We start from the raw sequence: 22699 nt of genomic DNA, 5'->3' as shown, positions 1-22699 counted from the left end.
AACAAGTACCATTCTTCTGCAAAATCACATTTCTGTGGTATCAAGGTGCTTTTCCATGCTAGACGAAATGGCTTCCATTGTTCTCTATAATCATATGGACTGTCTTTTTTTTTAAATCTTGGTTTGTTTCACCCACCACATTTTATGTTCAATTCCTTACTTACAGTTTTGAGTTTACGTCGCAATCTGCAGTAATGATGATGATTTTATCTGATGGAATGATTGCCTTCTTCCTAATCGAATCTTACGAAAAGCTTTCTTTAAAACTAGTCATAAACTTCTTGAGACGTTGTCACAAGAGATAGGACGTAATAAACTCACTTTAACTCAAACCACTAAAATTAGGGGAGGAACTTTCACATTCTTCAAACTGATACTGACACTAAGGGTGTTTTAACTGAAGAATCTGTTACTGGTTTAGACACAGTTAACACCTTCTAGATTTTACTTTAGAAATATTTTTATCAGGATATGTTATATAGTATATTGTTTGTAGCCTTTGTAACTTGCTCTACAATGGTGAGACAGATTTCGTGACCACAGATGACACATATTAAATCTTAATCTGAATTTATTAGTTTCAGTACAGTTTTCAGATGACAAACATCTCACTGATCTCCAACCTGGAGCTCTAAGATATAAACTAACAGACTGTTGTTTATGTGAACGCGAAGAATGATGTGTTACTTATACTGCAGGTACAATCTCTTCACTTGGTTTGTACGAAAAATTATCTTTTGTGTAACTTCACTTCTGACATTCCTATGACCTTTCTCTCTGTTAAACCCTCACATATCAGCTTTATTTATTAACTTCACGTCTGACATCCTATGACCATTCTTTCTGTTAACCACTCACTTATCAGCTTTATTTATTAACTTCACTTCTGACATCCTATGACCATTCTCTCTGTTAACCCCTCACTTATCAGCTTTATTTATTAACTTCACTTCTGACATCCTATGACCTTTCTCTCTGTTAACCCCTCTCTTATCAGCTTTATTTATTAACTTCACTTCTGACATCCTATGACCATTCTCTCTGTTAACCCCTCACTTATCAGCTTTATTTATTAACTTCACTTCTGACATCCTGTGACCTTTCTCTCTGTTACCCCCTCCCACACTTATCAGCTTTATTTATTCTTCCTGCTCCTCTTTCATTAACATTATTTATTTGGAACAGATGATTTACCAGTATTATTAGATCACACTTCTAATCATGTTCCATACGTTCTTCTACTGCTACTTTGTGCAGTGATATGTGAATTTGCTCTGTGCATAATATAAATATATTCGCTCTTTCTATTTATCACTATTTAGGTCCTTTGAGTGAACCTAGGAGGGTCAGGTACAACCCTGACATCTTCCTCCCGCATTTATTGTGTCATTAATATTTTATGTTTGAGGCCACAATTAAATGTTAAACACAACATAAAAAAGGGGAACAGTTTCATAAATGTTCACTAATGTTAAATCAAAATCTCTGGAGATCAGGGCCATGTACTTGTTGGAACGTTCATTATTTATACTAGGACACACTCGTTATACAAATAGTTCACATACTCCAATGTTCTTCATGTTCTTGGATTATTTTATGCGTATTTACGTAAATACCATTTTAATACTCTATATGATAAAACTACAATATGATGAATTAGATACTTATAGCAATAGGTGACATATTTACTTGACTTATAGTACATATTTAGAGATGAGTCATACTTAGGCTCATTTACATCATGTATGGGCCCGGCATGGCCAAGTGGTTAAGGCACTCGACTCGTAATTCGAGAGTCGTGGGTTTGAATGCTCGCTCTTTCAGCCATGGGAGCGTTATAATGTTACGGTCAATCCCACTGTTCATTGGCAAAAGAGTAGCCCAAGAGTTGGCGGTGGGTAGTGATAACTAGCTGCCTTCCCTCTAGTCTTATACTGTTAAATTAGGGATGGCTAGCGCAGACAACCCCTGTATAGCATTGCGCGAAATTCAAAACAAATCAAACAGAAAGAAATTAATCCAACTCCACTTTTTCAGATCATTAACAAAATAAACCCTTATGAAGATGGATGTGTATGAGGAGCACATTAGGCATATAATACTTTATGAGTTTAGAAGAGGCAATAGTACAGCAGAAACTACATGAAGCATTCAAGGTGTTTATGATACGGTGTCTTTCAATGAAAGTAAACGTCCAAGGTAATTTCATAAGTTCACTTTAGGTGACTGCAGCTTAACTAATGTGTCACATGCAGGTCGTCCTGTTGAGTTTAATGATGACTTGCTGCTGGATGCACTTGATGAAGATTGTGCTGTGACAGTTTAAGAACTAGCATGGAAGCTTAATTCAACCCGTTCAACAGTTCACCGTCATCTCCAACCGTTTGGAAAATGAGTCTCCCATGACTTGACAAAACCCAGCCTTAGAGCAAGAGTGGACATTTGCACTTCTCTGCACTTTCGTGAACGTGACTCACCTTTCTTGGACAGGTTAGTGACTGAAGATGAAAAATGGATATTTTATAAAAAATGTTAAGCGCCGCAGGTAAACTGGCTAAAGCAAAGCCCAAACTGAACCTCCACCCTAGGAAAGTCTTGTTAAGCGTTTCGTGGGATATTGTTGATCTATGATCCACTTTGAGTTGTTGCTACTTAATGTAACGATTACATCAGACTTTGTTTCCAAGAGTTAGAGCGCTTCAATGTTGCACTGAAAGAAAAAAGGCCTGTTATCACTCGTAAAGATATTGTGTTACATCAAGATAATGCACGGCCCCATCCAGCAAGGATTACATCTGCATAGATTGAGAGCTAAACTGGAAAAAGACTTCCACATTCTCCTTATTTTCCAGACCTTGCTCTATCAGATTATCATTTATTCCGAAGCTTGCAGAACTATCTCCATGGAAAAGAGCTTGGAACACATGGAGATGTCAAAACTACCCTCTCTACATTCTTCTCCTCCAAACCCCAAGAATTTTATAGAAGTTTCATTCAGAAGCTTGTTACTATATGCATTTGATGCCGTATTTTAAACATTGGAACAGATATGAACGCATGTATGACTGACGCAAAATATAATCAACAGTGACTTTTAAAGAACCAGGAGACTTAAGATCTGAGAACTCTTTGTTGACAATCCATATTGTTACTTTTTGAAATATATACGCGTGTTTTCTGAACACATATTATAAACGATATCCGAAATTAATCATAAAAGGCAGAATAAATCATACTGGGGTATGTGTGAGTACGTAGTGTAAATAAATCATACTGAGGTATGTATGACAGAAGCTAACTACGTAGTGTAAATAACATTTTAAAATATATATTCGACATTTTATCTTTTTTTACTTTCATAAAAATATTCAACCGATAAAAACAACCACAGATTTTAATACACTTGACATGCAATACAATCGTCTTCTGCACATGAAACGGAAGTAGCAGCTGCTGTACATGTTGTTGTGTATATATTTGTGATATGTCGTGAAGCTTTATAATTTTCAGAATTTCCTCACGTCTTTCATATGACTTTTGTTTGTGTATATATATGGCTATTTTATAATTATTATAATTATTTATCTAACAGCCTTCGATAATAAATAATATTATTTTCTACTTATTTCTTCTTGGAATACAAAAGTGTTCCATTACGTTTCCTCCCGAAACAGTAAAGTAATATAAAATATATCGATTAATGCTAAAATTGAATAATTAAGTTTTACTTTCTTCTAAGCTCTGCACTTACAATCGAGCGAAAACCATTCCCAATAAAAAATACCAAGTAGATATAATATAATACTATTCTTATTATAATATTAAGATTCCCAGTTTGGCCCTGTAGACAAAAGTTTCATCTTTCGAATGCGCCCTGGTCATGGTATTTTCATCATTTAAATCAAAATTTGATGAACCTACGTGATTGTCTGACGTGAGGAACGTATTATAATTATATTAATATTGTTGTCTTTTAAAATTGAATGTGGATATGTCTGATATAAAAACCAAGCGATACACAAACATTCAAGTATGAATCTGTCTTACACATAGAAATAACTGGTACTCAATTATCAAACTATACAGCTGTCTGACATAAAAGAGAGGTGATACAAAACCATCTAGTATGGGTCTGTCTGCATAGAAAAAAAAATTAGTGACACATTCACATATAACAGGAGGACTGTCTAATATAAATAATAATGATATACAGAAAAACAACTATAGCTCTCCATGACATAGAAAAACAAGTGAAACACAAATATAAAACTATAGGTTTGTCTGATATAGAAAAAAAAGTGATACATACACATCCAACTATAGGTCCTTAAGACATAGAAAAGTAAGTGATGCACAAACATCCAACCTTAGGTCTGTCTGATAGTTAAGTATAGATCTGTATGACATAAAAAGAACTGACACACGAACATCCATGAATAGGTCTCTTCGAAGTAGATAAACAAGTGAAACTCAAATATCCAGCTATAGGTCTGTCTGACATGGAAAGCCAAGTGTTACACACACGTCCAAGTATGAGTATGTCTGGCATAGAAAAGAAGTAATACACAAATATCTAAGTATGAATATGTCTCAATTAGAAAAATAAGTGATGGACATACATGTAAAACAGATTTGTCAAACACAGGAAAAGAAGTCATACACAAGCATACAACTATAGGTTTGTCTGATATATAAAACAAGTGATACACCAACATCCAAGGGTGGATCTGTCTGACGTAAATAAAATAAGAGATACACAAAATTTCATCTGATAAACAAATATGCAAGTATAATTTACTCTGGCATAGAAATACAAGTGACAAACAAACATAGATTTCTCTGATGTAGAGAAAGAATCGATACACAAACATACATCTATAGCTTTATCTGACATAGAAACCAAGTGATACACTAAAATTTATCTATAGATCTTGATGACGAGAAATCCACTTGAAATAAAAATGCATCTCAGAACTGCTGGTATGGGTATTAAAACATTTACTGAGAAGGAGAGAACAACGTTTCGACCTTCCTAGGTCATCTTCAGGTTAAGAAAGAGAGAATTTGCAAGTGACCATTGCTGGACATATGTCTTAGGAATGAGAGAATAAACGGGTACAGGATTGTAGGGGGCGGTGCAGTTGGATGTTAGGTTATGTCAATTAGATATAACTGTCTTAGTTTTTCAAAACTGTTACCAATATGCTTAGAGTTATACCATCGATCAAAATAAACATAGTTTTCGTGGGCGAATTCTATATAGGTTTGATTAGCTTGCTTGCGAAGATGACCTAAGAAGGTCAAAACATTGTTGTGTACTTTATTTTAATTAAAGATTTAATACCCATACAAACCGTCTTGAGAACATATAGTTTCAAACAGCTTCACAGTCTATGTGAACCTGTGGAAGATAAGTGGATTTCTTATAACATGCTCTTACTATGATCATTCTGTTAAATCCTCCACGCAAATTACTTGAAAACCCAAATAACATTTATTCGTATCTTGATTCTGGATAAGCATTCAACAAACTGAAAGAAAGAATTGATCAGTACTCTGTGTTCATATTTTGAATTCTTGAAGATCCACTCATTAGGTACAGATGGTGGTAATTTTGCAGATAGCCCTTCCACTAAAGGTTGGGTGAAATTTACTCAGCTCGTAACCATAAAAGTAATTATACTATAATTTTTTGATAATGTAAGCATATCTTTGCAATATTTGACAGTTTATTGGTACACACTGCCGAGCTTTTGAAAACAAAATATGCCATTTTCAATTAAATATTAAGATCTTTTAATTAAAGATTTTCTTGTATTTTTTTCGTTACCAGGATGTTGACTGTTCAACATGCAAAATAATTTTGAATTTAAGATTAAAAATATTTTTAAGGATCAGAACATTTTCAGATTTTACGTACAAAATCTTTACAATCCCCAGGTAATTATGAACGTCGTTTTTATCAAACAAACTTTATATTTATCTGTTATTTTCACTACTTTATCTTCATACGGGTTGGTTCAATTTGACAGACTTCGTAACCTGCATAAAAAATTGGGGAATAAATATAAATTATGTTGTTGTTCCTAGGAAAACTACATGTGACGACATAAATGCTTAATCTAAATATCATAACAATATACATGTTACTTTTAGTATATTGGCCAGTCAGTAGTGCCTGGCTAAAGTTATGGAAATTGCAGTTACGCTGCTCACGTGCAATGATGTTACCGTATTCAAGAATATAAAACTGTCCTTTATAAAGCAACCTGTCTTAGTATACTAGCGTTGTTTTGCAATATACAGTTTGTTTGTGTTTCGAATTTCGCGCAAAGCGACACGAGGACTATATGCGCTAGCCGTCTCTAATTTAGCAGTGTTAGACTAGACGGAAGGCAACTAGTCATCACCACCCACCGCCAACTATTGGGCTACCCTTTAGCACAAATAGTGGGATTGACCGTCACATTATAACGCTCCCACGGCTGAAACGGCGAGTATGTTTGGCGCGACCGGGATGCGAACCCGCGAACCTCAGATCACTAGTCGCACGCCGGACCCAAAATTGTAACGCTTAATCGAGCCAGCCAGGATTCGAACCTGGAATCTTCTGATCCGTAGTCAGACGCGTTATCCATTGCGCCACTGGCCCGTTACGATTACACACAGAAACTAAATTTATCTGTTTAATTCAAATATGATTTCTTTGTTCATTTCTACTTCGAGTTCTTCAATTAAAGATTATACTTTAAGCTAGTCATGTATTAGTTCTGTAAAGATCTATATTGAAATAAAGGAGGTTACAGACCTAATAACAACCAGTAGAAAATGAATTTTTCTTTACACAAAAATATACGTTACTTTTTTGTTTGTTGGTAATAAGAAATTGTTTCAATTTTATTAAGTTTATCCAGTCACATTAATTGGCACACAACTAGAATAGCATTCAAATAAATACCACTCTAGAAGTTTCCTTGTTAAATCTCCTGTAATTAGCGGATCTAACCCTCGGTAAAAAAAAGAAATCCCTTGTTGTTCCTAATTATTAACAGTTGTTGTTTTTAATTATTTTCCATTGACGGTCCTATTTATTATCCATTGTTGGTTTTAATTATTATTCGCTGATGTTTCTAATTATTATCTATTGCTCTTCGTAATTATTGTCCACCTAATTATTATTGTTGTTCTTAATTAGCATCTGTTATGTTTCCTAATTATTATCGATTATCGTTTCTAAATAGAATAATCAACACAACAGATAAAATGATAAACACTCTTTCTGTTGTTAGGTTCTGCTTAAAAATGTTAATTTGACTACACTTAACTTAGGCACCATTCCTTTTACCAGCGTGTCCAAAACTGTTTCGGTTCACAGCACCCTTAGTGTCTCAGCAATTTGTCTCACCTTAGGCAAAAAGAAAAAAAAAACCTAACAATTCCGTTTATGAAGTCGTTAGGTCCAAACAACTTAAAACTTAGTAACTATTTATCTTCTAAAAACGTTGTAGCCGTCTGAAAGAATAATACACGTAAATTGAAGGTAAAAACAATACTTTTATTTCATTTTTAAACAACCACAATTACTAATGGGATGTGTGCGCCTACTGGGTACTGCACAGCTTACCTTGGAATCTGATTGGACACCAACACTCTCATTTCCTGTTCCACACTGATTTTCGCGCGGTACTTGTTTTTTATCACAGGGAATTCAGCCTTAGCACTTAGCAGAGGATATTTATCTCTTTTTGATATCCAAAATGAGTTAGTTCCATGCTGTCAGATTCTGTTTATAAAGTCTTGTCGGCCCGGTATGGCCAAGCGTGTTAAGGCGTGCGACTCGTAATCTGAGGGTCGCGGGTTCGCATCCCCGTCGCGCCAAACATGCTCTGCCCTTTCAGCCGTGGGGCATTATAATGTGATGGTCAATCCCACTATTCGTTGGTAAAGAGTAGCCCAAAAGATGGCGGTCGGTGGGGATGACTAGTTGTGTTCCCTCTGGTCTTACACTGTTAAATTAGGAACGGCTAGCGCAGATAGCCCTCGTGTAGCTTTGCACGAAATTCAAAACAAACCAAACCAAACTAGGTATCAGGATCATAAAACAAATATTCAAGTTAACATTTTTAATAACATGGACACGTTCAGATTTGCAGTTATGAATGTTCCATTTCCAAATACGAATATTGTAGATAAGTTATGTTACAGTATGCACTACTTACGGCATATTAGTTATATTTGCCCGGCATGGCCAAGTGGGTTAAGGCGTGCGACTCGTAATTTGAGGGTCGTGGGGTCGAATACTCGTCGCACCAAACGCGTTCGCCTTTTCAATCGTGGGGGTGTTATAAAGTTCCGATCCATCAAACTTTTCGTTGGTAAAAGAGTAGCCCAAGAGTTGGCTGTGGGTGGTGATGACTGGCTGCCTTGTCTTACACTGCTAAATTAGGGACAGCTAGCGCAGATAGCTCTCGTGTAGCTTTGTGCGAAATTCAAAAAACAAAACAATTAGTTATATTAGAATTTGCTTACCTTTACAATACTTCTTAGAAAGAGCTCGTAAAGTCTGTGATTTTTTACAAACAAGACTTCTTCTGTTACATTTTTAAAAAAATCATTTATTTTGGTGGGAAATTGAACAGTATTCGTGTTACTGATTAAAGTTGTATAAAGTTTACAGAATATTGTGACCTTTCAAAATCTACATCCACACTTTGGTTATTTTGGTAATTATTTAGGGTTATAGTGAATCGAGTTAATGTATTAACAATCATTGGTTTTTTTTTCGTTAATTTAAGATCTTGTCATGAATACTCAATTTTATGGTACTATTGTGTGGCATTTTCCGCACTTGCGAATATTCTAACTTTCTGAGATATATCATTGTCATTAAACACCTTATGATCTTTTCACGTTTACCTTTTAATTTTTACACAAGACTCGACTTATTTTATCTGCTTCTTGTCCACCTCCAAGTGGCTCAGCAGTAAGTTAAAGGTTTTGGTCCCCATGGTGGGCAGAGTACATGTAATATAGTGTGTAGCATTATACCAAACGACAGCCAATACAAATGGGTTCCATGAGTTTCATTAAGTGCACACATTAGTTCAAGTGTGAATAATTATTCTAAGTTGTCTGATGTTGATGGAACAGATTAGCCGATATTTATTACTTCTTTACGATAGCTTGAGCTGAAGGAACATCAAACTATATGTAACCCACGATTTCACATTGCTATTACAATTACTGACGAAGGAGACGCTAATGTAGTTTGGAGCTATGAACTGTACATAGATGAAGCTGGAGACATCTATCCGACACCTAATTTTACATGTGATGGAATTCACCGTTGTACGCAAACTCAAAGAGCCGACACCATAAACAGACTAACCGACGAAGGGCGAAACTTTAGTTTATAAGATCCTAGAATGTCCATCTTTTATGTAACACCTAAGATCCATAAACCTGAGATTTCAGAAAGGCCCATCATGTTTGTGTACAAGTGTTCCACAAAACTGATTTCTAATTTTATTGATAACATTCTTTATCTTATCGTACATAAATTAAGGTTCCTACAAATTGTTCATAATCTTCACGGGTAATGTAATATCTCTTTACATATTCAATCTTTACATTGAAGGCTTAAAACCTCTCAAGTTCTCTCTTGATGGACGAGTTATACTCCTACCTTTCACTGATAAAATTTTACAACTTGTACTAAATCTAAATATATTTCAGTTTAATGACAATTACTCTATGTTGCTATGGGAACCAGAATGGAATATTCGTATACAAACTGTTTGTTTAATAATTTGGATTTTTTTTTCAAGAAATGTTCCCTATTTGTACAGAAGGTATATTGACAACATTTCCGGAAACTTTATTCGTTTCAGGACTCATTTTGGCAGCTTTATTATTATTAATTATGTTTGAGCCTGTTCAACCCTTCTTTAACTTTCAGCTGGCGGCAGATCGTTATTGAAAATAACAAACTGTTCAGTCTGTGTCTCTAGTTGTTATGTCCAGTGCAAATGTTGACGATTATATTTCTTCATAGGTTCACGTTTTTTGTCGGTTTCAAAAGTTACCCCCAATTACAAAAGTACTTAACAGCTTTATTTATTCTTCCTGCTCCTCTTTCATTAACGTTATTTCTTTGGAACAGATGATTTACCAGTATTATTAGATCACACTTTTAATCATGTTCCGTACGTTCTTCTACTGCTACTTTGTGCAGTGATGTGTGAATTTGCTCTGTGCATAATATAAATATCTTCGCTTTTTCTATTTATCGCTATTTAGGTCCTTTGAGTGAACCTAGGAGGGTCAGGTACAACCCTGAGATCTTCCTCCCGCATTTATTGTGTCATTAATATTTTATGTTTGAGGCCACAATTAAATGTTAAACACAACATAAAAAAGGGGAACAGTTTCACAAATGTTCACTAATGTGAAATCAAAATCTCTAGAGATCAGGGCCATGTACTTGTTGGAACGTTAATTATTTATACTAGGACACACTCGTTATACAAATAGTCCACACACTCCAATGTTTTTCATGTTGTTGGATTATTTTATGCGTATTTACGTAAATACCCTTTTAATACTCTATATGATAACCTGGCATGGCCTAGCGCGTTAAGGCGTGCGCTTCGTAATTTGAGGGTCGCGGGTTCGCGCCCGAGTCGTGCCAAACATGCTCATTCCCTCCCAGCCATTGGGGGCGTTATGATGTTACTGTCAATCCCACTTTTCGTTGGTAAAATAGTAGCCCAAGAGTTGGCGGTGGGTGGTGATGATTAGCTGCCTTCCCTCTAGTCTTACACTGCTAAATTAGGGACGGCTAGCACAGATAGCCCTCGAGTAGCTTTGTGCGAAATTCCAAAAACAAACAAACAAACTATATGATAAAACTACAATATGATGAATTAGATACTTATAGCAATAGGTGACATATTTACTTGACTTATACTACATATTTAGAGATGAGTCATACTTAGGCTCATTTACATCAGGTATGGGCCCTGCATGGCCAAGTGGTTAAGGCACTCGACTCGTAATTCGAGAGTCGTGGGTTTGAATGCTCCCTCTTTCAGCCATGGGAGCGTTACATGTTACGGTCAATCCCACTGTTCATTGGCAAAAAAGTAGTCGAAGAGTTGGCGGTGGGTAGTGATAACAAGCTGTCTTCCCTCTAGTTTTATACTGCTAAATTAGAGATGTCTAGCGCAGACAACCCCTGTATAGCATTGCGCGAAATTCAAAACAAATCAAACAGAAAGAAACTAATCCAACTCCACTTTTCAGATCATTAACCAAATAAACCCTTATGAAGATGGATGTGTATGAGGAGCACATTAGGCATATAATACTTTATGAGTTCAGAAGAGGCAATAGTACAGAAGAAACTACACAAAACATTCAAGGTGTTTATGATACGGAGTCTTTCAACGAAATAAAATGTTGAAGGTAATTTCAGAAGTTCAGATCAGTTGACTACAGCTTAACTGATGTGTCACATGCAGGTCGTTCTGTTGAGTTTAATGATGACTTACTGCTGGCTGCACTTGATGAAGATTGTGCTGTAACAGTTTAAGAACTAGCACAGAAGTTTAATTCAACCCATTCAACAGTTCACCCTCATCTCCAACAGTTTGGAAAATGGGTCTTTCATGATTTGACAAAACCCAGTTTTAGAGCAAGAGTGGACATTTGCACTTCTCTACCCTCTCGTGAACGTCACTCACCTTTCTTGGACAGGTTAGTGACTGGATATGAAAAATGGATATTTTATAAAAAATGTTAAGCGCCGCAGGTAAACTGGCTAAAGCACAGCCCAAACTGAACCTCGACCCTAGAAAAGTCTTGTTAAGCGTTTAGTGGGATATTATTGATGTATGATCCACTTTGAGTTGTTGCTACTTAATGTAACGATTACATCAGACTTCTTTTTCCGAGAGTTAGAACGCTTCAATGTTGCACTGAAAGAAAAAAGGCCTGTTATCACTCGTAAAGATGTTGTGTTACATCAAGATAATGCACGGCCCCATCCAGCAAGGATTACATCTGCAAAGATTTAGAGATAGACTGGAAAAAACTTCCACATTCTCGTTATTCTTCAGACCTTGCTCTATCAGATTATCATTTATTCCGAAGCTTGCAGAACTATCTCTATGCAAAAGAGCTTTGAACACAATGAGATGTCAAAACTACCCTCTTCTCTTCCAAACCCCAAGAATTTTATAGAAGTTTCATTGTTACTATATGCATTTGATGCCTTATTTTTAAACATTGGAACAGATATAAACGCATGTATGACTGACGCAAAATATAATCAACAGTGACTTTTAAAGAACCATGTGACTTAAGATCTGAGAACTCTTTGTTGACAATCCATATTGTTACTTTTTGAAATATATACGCGTGTTTTCTGAACACATATTATAAACGATATCCGAAATTAATCATAAAAGGCAGAATAAATCATACTGGGGTATGTGTGAGTACGTAGTGTAAATAAATCATACTGAGGTATGTATGACAGAAGCTAATTACGTAGTGTAAATAACATTTTAAAATATATATTCGACATTTAATCTTTTTTACTTTCATAAAAATATTCAACCGATAAAAACAACCACATATTTTAATACACTTTACATGCAATACAATCGTCTTCTGCACATGAAACGGTAGTAGCAGCTGCTGTACATGTTGTTGTGTATATATTTGAGATATGTCGTGAAGCTTTATAATTTTCAGAATTTCCTCACGTCTTTCATATGACTTTTGGTTGTGTATATATATGGCAATTTTATAATTATTATAATTATTTATCTAACAGCCTTCGATAATAAATAATATTATTTTCTACTTATTTCTTCTTGGAATACAAAAGTGTTCCATTACGTTTCCTCCCGAAACAGTAAAGTAATATAAAAATATATCGATTATTGCTAAAATTCAATAATTAAGTTTTACTTTTCTGAGCTCTGCACTTACAATCGAGCGAAAACCATTCCCAATAAAAATACCAAGTAGATATAATATAATACTATTCTTATTATAATATTAAGATTCCCAGTTTGGCCCTGTAGACAAAAGTTTCATCTTTCGAATGCGCCCTGGTCATGGTATTTTCATCATTTTAATCAAAATTTGATGAACCTACATGATTGTCTGACGTGAGGAACGTATTATAATTATATTATTATTGTTGTCTTTTAAAATTGAATGTGGATATGTCTGATATAAAAACCAAGCGATACACAAACATTCAAGTATGAATCTGTCTTACACAAAGAAATAACTGGTACACAAATATCCAACCATACAGCTGTCTGACATAAAAAGAGTAGTGATGCAAAACCATCTAATATGGGTCTGTCTGCATAGAAAAAAAAAATTAGTGACACATTCACATATAACAGGAGAACTGTCTAATATAAATAATAATGATATACAGACAAACAACTATAGCTCTCCATGACATAGAAAAACAAGTGAAACACAAATATAAAACTATAGGTTTGTCTGATATAGAAAAAAAAAGTGATACATACACATCCAACTATAGGTCCTTAAGACATAGAAAAGTAAGTGATGCACAAACATCCAACCTTAGGTCTGTCTGATAGTTAAGTATAGATCTGTATGACATAAAAAGAACTGACACACGAACATCCATGAATAGGTCTCTTCGAAGTAGATAAACAAGTGAAACTCAAATATCCAGCTATAGGTCTGTCTGACATGGAAAGCCAAGTGTTACACACGTCCAAGTATGAGTATGTCTGGCATAGAAAAGAAGTAATACACAAATATCTAAGTATGAATATGTCTCAATTAGAAAAATAAGTGATGGACATACATGTAAAACAGATTTGTCAAACACAGGAAAGGAAGTCATACACAAGCATACAACTATAGGTTTGTCTGATATATAAAACAAGTGATACACCAACATCTAAGGGTGGATCTGTCTGACGTAAATAAAATAAGAGATACACAAAATTTCATCTGATAAACAAATATGCAAGTATAATTTACTCTGGCATAGAAATACAAGTGACAAACAAACATAGATTTCTCTGATGTAGAGAAAGAATCGATACACAAACATACATCTATAGCTTTATCTGACATAGAAACCAAGTGATACACTAAAATTTATCTATAGATCTTGATGACGAGAAATCCATTTTGAAATAAAATGCATCTCAGAACTGCTGGTATGGGTATTAAAACATTTACTGAGAAGGAGAGAACAACGTTTCGACCTTCCTAGGTCATCTTCAGGTTAAGAAGAAAAGAAGAATTTGCAAGTGACCATTGCTGGACATATGTCTTAGGGTTATGTCAATTAGATATAACTGTCTTAGTTTTTTTTTCAAAACTGTTACCAATATGCTTAGAGTTATACCATCGATCAAAATAAACATAGTTTTCGTGGGCGAATTCTATATAGGTTTGATTAGCTTGCTTGCGAAGATGACCTAAGAAGGTCAAAACATTGTTGTGTACTTTATTTTAATTAAAGATTTAATACCCATACAAACCGTCTTGAGAACATATAGTTTCAAACAGCTTCACAGTCTATGTGAACCTCTGGAAGATAAGTGGATTTCTTATAACATGCTCTTACTATGATCATTCTGTTAAATCCTCCAGGCAAATTACTTCAAAACCCAAATAACGTTTATTCGTATCTTGATTCTGGATAAGCATTCAACAAACTGAAAGAAAGAATTGATCAGTACTCTGTGTTCATATTTTGAATTCTTGAAGATCCACTCATTAGGTACAGATGGTTGTAATTTTGCAGATAGCCCTTCCAGTAAAGGTTGGGTGAAATTTACTCAGCTCCTAACCATAAAAGTAATTATAGTATAATTTTTTGATAATGTAAGCATATCTTTGCAATATTTGACAGTTTATTGGTACACACTGCCGAGCTTTTGAAAAACAAAATATGCTATTTTCAATTAAATATTAAGATCTTTTAATTAAAGATTTTCTTGTATTTTTTCGTTACCAGGATGTTGACTGTTCAACATGCAAAATAATTTTGATTTTAAGATTAAAAATATTTTAAGGATCAGAACATTTTCAGATTTTATAATCCCCAGGTAATTATGAACGTCGTTTTTATTAAACAAACTTTATATTTATCTATTATTTTCACTACTTTATCTTCATACGGGTTGGCTCAATTTGACAGACTTCGTAACCTGTATAAAACATTGGGGAATAAATATAAATTATGTTGTTGTTCCTAGGAAACTACATGTGACGACATAAAACAGAAATGCTTAATCTAAATATCATAACAATATACATGTTACTTTTTAGTATATTGGCCAGTCAGTAGTGCCTGGCTAAAGTTATGGAAATTGCAGTTACGCTGCTCACGTGCAATGATGTTACCGTATTCAAGAATATAAAACTGTCCTTTATAAACAGTATACTAGTGTTGTTTTGCAATATACAGTTTGTTTGTGTTTCGAATTTCGCGCAAAGCGACACGAGGACTATATGCGCCAGCCGTCCCTAATTTAGAAGTGTTAGACTAGACGGAAGGCAACTAGTCATCACCACCCACCGCCAACTATTGGGCTACCCTTTTAGCACAAATAGTGGGATTGACCGTCACATTATAACGCTCCACGGCTGAAACGGCGAGTATGTTTGGCGCGACCGGGATTCGAATTCGCGATCCTCAGATCACTAGTCGCACGCCTTAGGACGCTTGGCCATGCCGGCCCCAAAATTGCAACGCTTAATCGAGCCAGCCAGGATTCGAACCTGGAATCTTCTGATCCGTAGTCAGACGCGTTATCCATTGCGCCACTGGCCCTTTGATTAGACAGAGAAACTAAATTTATCTGTTTAATTCAAATATGATTTCTTGGTTCATTTCTACTTCGAGTTCTTCAATTAAAGATTATACTTTAAGCTAGTCATGTATTAGTTCTGTAAAGATCTATATTGAAATAAAGGAGGTTACAGACCTAATAACAACCCAGTAGAAAATGAATTTTTCTTTACACAAAATATACGTTACTTTTTTTGTTTGTTGGTAATAAGAAATTGTTTCAATTTTATTAAGTTTATCCAGTCACATTAATTGGCACACAACTAGAATAGCATTCAAATAAATACCACTCTAGAAGTTTCCTTGTTAAATCTCCTGTAATTAGCGGATCTAACCCTCTGTAAAAAATAGAAATGCCTTGTTGTTCCTAATTATTAACAGTTGTTGTTTTAATTAATTTCCATTGACGGTCCTATTTATTATCCATTGTTGGTTTTAATTATTATTCGCTGATGTTTCTAATTATTATCTATTGCTCTTCGTAATTATTGTCCACCTAATTATTATTGTTGTTCTTAATTAGCATCTGTTATGTTTCCTAATTATTATCGATTATCGTTTCTAAATAGAATAATCAACACAACAGATAAAATGATAAACACTCTTTCTGTTGTTAGGTTCTGTTTAAAATGTTAATTTGACTACACTTAACTTAGGCACCATTCCTTTTACCAGCGTGTCCAAAACTGTTTCGGTTCACAGCACCCTTAGTGTCTCAGCAATTTGTCTCACCTTAGGCAAAAAAAGAAAAAAACCTAACAATTCCGTTTATGAAGTCGTTAGGTCCAAACAACTTAAAACTTAGTAACTATTTATCTTCTAACAACGTTGTAGCCGTCTGAAAGAATAATACACGTAAATTGAAGGTAAAAACAATACTTTTATTTCATTTTTAAACAACCACAATTACTAATGGGATGTGTGCGCCTACTGGGTACTGCACAGCTTACCTTGGAATCTGATTGGACACCAACACTCTCATTTCCTGTTCCACACTGATTTTCGCGCGGTACTTGTTTTTATCACAGGGAATTCAGGTTCGCTGAGCCTTCAGCACTTAACAGAGGATATTCATCTCTTATTGATATCCAAAATGAGTTAGTTCCATGCTGTCAGATTCTGTTTATAAAGTCTTGTCGGCCCGGTATGGCCAAGCGTGTTAAGGCGTGCGATTCGTAATCTGAGTGTCGCGGGTTCGCATCCCCGTCGCGCCAAACATGCTTGCCCTTTCAGCCGTGGGGGCATTATAATGTGACGGTCAATCCCACTATTCGTTGGTAAAAGAGTAGCCCAAAAGATGGCGGTCGGTGGGGATGACTAGCTGTGTTCCCTCTGGTCTTACACTGTTAAATTAGGAACGGTTAGCGCAGATAGCCCTCGTGTAGCTTTGCACGAAATTGAAAACAAACCAAACCAAACTAGGTATCAGGATCATAAAACAAATATTCAAGTTAACATTTTTAATAACATGGACACGTTCAGATTTGCGGTTATCAATGTTCCATTTCCAAATACGAATATTGTAGATATTATGTTATGTTACAGTATGCACTACGTACGGCATATTAGTTATATTTGCGAGGCATGGCCAAGTGGGTTAAGGCGTGCGACTCGTAATTTGAGGGTCGTGGGATCGAATACTCGTCGCACCAAACATATTCGCCTTTTCAGCCGTGGGGGCGTTATAAAGTTGCGATCCATCAAACTATTCGTTGGTAAAAGAGTAGCCCAAGAGTTGGCTGTGGGTGTTGATGACTGGCTGCCTTGTGTTACACTGCTAAATTAGGGACTGGCGCAGATAGCTCTCGTGTAGCTTTGTGCGAAATTCAAAAACAAAAAAATTAGTTATATTAGAATTTGCTTACCTTTACAATACTTCTTGAAAGAGCTCGTAAAGTCTGTGATTTTAACAAACAAGACTTCTTCTGTTATATTTTTTAAAAAATCATTTATTTTGGTGGGAAATTGAACAGTATTCGTGTTACTGATTAAAGTTGTATAAAGTTTACAGAATATTGTGACCTTTCAAAATCTACATCCACACTTTACTTATTTTGGTAATTATTTAGGGTTATAGTGAATCGAGTTAATGTATTAAAAATCATTGGTTTTACCTCTCGTTAATTTAAGATCTTGTCATGAATACTCAATTTTACGGTACTATTGTGTGGCATTTGCCACACTTGCGAATATTCCTACTTTCTAAGATATATCATTGTCATTAAACACCTTATGAACTTTTCACGTTTACCTTTTAATTTTTTACACAAGACTCGACTTATTTTATCTGCTTCTTGTCCATCTCCAAGTGGCTCAGCATGAAGTTAAAGGTTTTGGTCCCCATGGTTGGCAGAGTACATGTAATATAGTGTGTAGCATTATACCAAACGACAGCCAATACAAATGGGTTCCATGAGTTTTATTAAGTGCACAAATTAGTTCAAGTGTGAATAATTATTCTAAGTTGTCTGATGTTGATGGAACAGATTAGCCGATATTTATTACTTCTTTACGATAGCTTGAGCTGAAGGAACATCAAACTATATGTAACCCACGATTTCACATTGCTATTACAATTACTGACGAAAGGAGACGCTAATGTAGTTTGGAGTTATGAACTGTACATAGATGAAGCTGGAGACATCTATCCGACACCTAATTTTACATGTGATGGAATTCACCGTTGTACGCAAACTCAAAGAGCCGACACCATAAACAGACTAACCGACGAAGGGCGAAACTTTAGTTTATAAGATCCTAGAATGTCTATCTTTTTTGTACTCCCCAAGATCCATATAACCTTGAGATTTCAGGAAGGCTCATCATGTTTGTGTACAAGTGTTCCACAAAACTGATTTCTAATTTTATTGATAACATTCTTTATCTTATCGTACATAAATTAAGGTTCCTACAAATTGTTCATAATCTTCATGGGTAATGTAATATCTCTTTACATATTCAATCTTTACATTGAAGGCTTAAAACCTCTCAAGTTTTTCTTGATGGACGAGTTATACTCCTACCTTCCACTGATAAAATTTTACAACTTGTACTGATTCTAAATATATTTAAGTTTAATGACAATTACTCTATGTTGCTATGGGAACCAGAATGGAATATTCGTATACAAACTGTTTGTTTAATAATTTGGATTTTTGTTTTTAAGAAATGTTCCCTATTTGTACAGAAGGTATATTGACATCATTCCAGGAAACTTTATTCGTGACAGGACTCAATTTGGCAGCTTTATTATTTTATTAATTATGTTTCAGCCTGTTCAACCCTTCTTTAACTTTCAGCTGGCGGCAGATCGTTATTGAAAATAACAAACTGTTCAGTCTGTGTCTCTTGGTATTACGTCCAGTGCAAATGTTGACGATTATATTTCTTTCATATGTTCATCTTTCTTAGAGTTTAAAAAGTTCAGCCACTTTGACATCCATTTTCCTGTGTTACAGATGTAGCTTAACAATGGCATCCATCCATTTCTTGGGTATGTTACTGGTATAGTTTAACACTGGGATCCATCCATTTTGCTTGTTGTTACTGAAGTAGTTTAGCACCGACATCCATCCATATCCTAGTTTTTTGCTGATGTAGTTTAACATTGGACATCCATCCAATTACTTGTGTTACTGATGTAATTCAACACTGACATCCATCCATTTCCTCGTGTTACTGAGGTAGTTTATCAGATGGCATCCATCAATTTTCTTGTGTTACTGGTGTAGTTTAACACCGACATCTATCCATTTCCTCGTGTTACTGATGTAGTTTAATACTGATATCCATCTATATCCTCGTGTCACTGATGTAGTTTAATACTGGCATCCATTGATATCCTTGTGTTTCTGATGCAATTTAACCCTGATCTTCCTCGACCACTTCACTTTCTAATTTTACAGTAATAATCATATTTTCAATTTCTTCCTTTCTCATTATATGTCCCAGAAACTCAGTTGTCTTTCTCTGGTGGTTATAATCAATTTCCTCTGTCTCATCTTCTTTGTACTTCCTCATTGGTTATATGGAGTTCGCCTTACGGAACAAAGTTGCATTCTTCTGCAAAATCACATTTCTGTGGTATCAAGGTGCTTTTCCATGCTAGACGAAATGGCTTCCCATTGTTCTCTATAATCATATGGACTGTCTTTTTTTTTTAAATCTTGGTTTGTTTCACCCACTACATTTTATGTTCAATTCCTTACTTACAGTTTTGAGTTTTCGTCGCAATCTGCAGTAATGATGATGATTTTATCTGATGGAATGATTGCCTTCTTCCCTAATCGAATCTTACGAAAAGCTTTCTTTTAAAGCTAGTCATAAACTTCTTGAGACGTTGTCACAAGAGATAGGGACGTAATAAACTCACTTTTAACTCAAACCACTAAGATTACGGGAGGAACTTTCACATTCTTCAAACTGATACTGACACTAAGGGTGTTTTAACTGAAGAATCTGTTACTGGTTTAGATACAGTTAACACCTTCTAGATTTTACTTTAGAAATATGTTTATCAGGATATGTTATATAGTATATAGTTTGTAGCCTTTGTAATTTGCTCTTACAATGGTGAGACAGATTTCGTGACCACAGATGACACATATTAAATCTTAATCTGAATTTATTAGTTTCAGTACAGTTTTCAGATGACAAACTTCTCACTGATCTCCACCATGGAGCTCTAAGATATAAACTAACAGACTGTTGTTTATGGAACGCGAAGAATGATGTGTTACTTATACTGCAGGTACATCTCTTCACTTGGTTTGTACGAAAAATTCTCTTTTGTAACAATCTCTACTTTGACATCCTATGACCTTTCTCTCTGTTAACCCCTCACATATCAGCTTTATTTATTAACTTCACTTCTCTGACATCCTATGACCTTCTCTGTTAACCCTCTCTTATCAGCTTTATTTATTAACTTTTACATCTGACATCCACGGGCCATTCTCTCTGTTAACCCCTCACTTTATCGGCATTTATTAACTTCCTTACGACATCCTTGACCTTTCTCTCTCTATTTACCCCTCCGCTTATCGGCTTTATTTATTCTTCCTGTTCCTCTTTCATTAACATTATTTGTTTGGAACAGATGATTTACCAGTATTATTAGATCACATTTCTAATCATGTTCATACGTTCTTCTTCTGCTACTTTTGTGCAGTGATATGTGAATTTGCTCTGTGCATAATATAAATATATTCGCTCTTTCTATATATCGCTATTTAGGTCCTTTGAGTGAACCCTAGGAGGGTCAGGTGCAACCCTGACATCTTCCTTCCGCATTTATTGGATTAATATTTTTATGTTTGAGGCCACAATTAAATGGTAAACACAACATAAAAGGGGAACAGTTTCATAAATGTTCACTAATTTGAAATCAAAATCTCTAGAGATCAGGGCCATGTACTTGTTGGAACGTTCATTATTTATACTAGGACACACTCGTTATACAAATAGTCCACATACTCAATGTTCTTCATGTTGTTGGATTATTTTATGCGTATTTACGTAAATACCATTTTAATACTCTATATGATAAAACTACAATATGATGAATTAGATACTTATAGCAATAGGTGACATATTTACTTGACTTATAGTACATATTTAGAGATGAGTCATACTTAGGCTCATTTACATCATGTATGGGCCCGGCATGGCAGGTGGTTAAGGCACTCGACTCGTAATTCGAGTCGTGGGTTTGAATGCTCGCTCTTTCAGCCATGGGAGCGTTATTACATGTTACGTCAATCCCACTGTTCATTGGCAAAAGAGTAGTCAAGAGTTGGCGGTGGGTGATAACTAGCTGCCTTCCCTCTAGTCTTATACTGTTAAATTAGGGATGGCTAGCGCAGACAACCCTGTATAGTATTGCGCAGAAATTCAAAACAAATCAAACAGAAAGATTAATCCAACTCCACTTTTCAGATCATTAACAAAATAAACCCTAATGGAGATTTGTATGAGGAACAGGCATATAATACCACTTTATGAGTTTAGAAGAGGCAATAGTACAGCAGAAACTACATGAAGCATTCAAGGTGTTTATGATTCGGTGTCTTTCAATGAAAGTAAACGTCAAGGTAATTTCATAAGTTCACTTCGGGGTGACTGCAGCTTAACTGATGTGTCACATGCAGGTCGTCCTGTTGAGTTTAATGATGACTTGCACTTTGGAAACGCACTTGATGAAGATTGCTGCTGTGACAGTTTAAGAACTAGCATGGAAGCAATTCAACCGTTCAACAGTTCACCGTCATCTCAACCGTTTGGAAAATGAACTCATGATTTGACAAAAAACTTAGAGAGCAAGAGCGGACATTTACACTTCTCAGCACTCTCGTGAACGTGACTCACCTTTCTTGGACGGGTTGTGACTGGAATGAAAAATGGATATTTTATAAAAAATGTTAAGCGCCGCAGGTAAACTGGCTAAAACACAGCCAAAACTGAATCCACCCTAGGAAAGTCTTGTTAAGCGTTTGGTGGGATATTATTGATGTACCCACTTTGAGTTGTTGCTACTTAATGTAACGATTACATCAGACTTTTGCTTCCGAGAGATTAGAGCGCTTCAATTTTGCACTTCGAAAAAAAGGCCTGTTATCACTCGTAAAGATGTTGTGTTACATCAGGATGGCAGCCCCATCCAGCAAGGATTACATCTTCAAAGATTGAGAGCTAAACTGGAAAAGACTTCCATTCTCTTATTTTCCAGACCTTATATCAGATTATCCGTTGTTCCGAACTTGCAGAACTATCTCCATGGAAAAGAGCTTGGAACATACTGAGGTATGTGTGACTGCGTAGTGTAAATAA

General features: G+C 35.4%; 2 non-coding genes across 2 annotated transcripts; both read right to left on the bottom strand.

The window, feature by feature from the left end:
* Window positions 1–6579: 6579 nt before the first annotated feature.
* On the bottom strand, window positions 6580–6652 carry TRNAR-ACG (transfer RNA arginine (anticodon ACG)). The gene has a single exon. It is a non-coding gene; the product is annotated as a tRNA-Arg (tRNA).
* A 9128-nt stretch (window positions 6653–15780) lies between these two features.
* Window positions 15781–15853, bottom strand: TRNAR-ACG (transfer RNA arginine (anticodon ACG)). Its single transcript has one exon. It is a non-coding gene; the product is annotated as a tRNA-Arg (tRNA).
* Between the last annotated feature and the right edge of the window lie 6846 nt (window positions 15854–22699).

Source organism: Tachypleus tridentatus, chromosome 1, assembly GCF_004210375.1.
Source record: "Tachypleus tridentatus isolate NWPU-2018 chromosome 1, ASM421037v1, whole genome shotgun sequence".
Taxonomy (NCBI): domain Eukaryota; kingdom Metazoa; phylum Arthropoda; class Merostomata; order Xiphosura; family Limulidae; genus Tachypleus; species Tachypleus tridentatus.
This window is presented reverse-complemented; position numbering and strand designations above follow the sequence as displayed.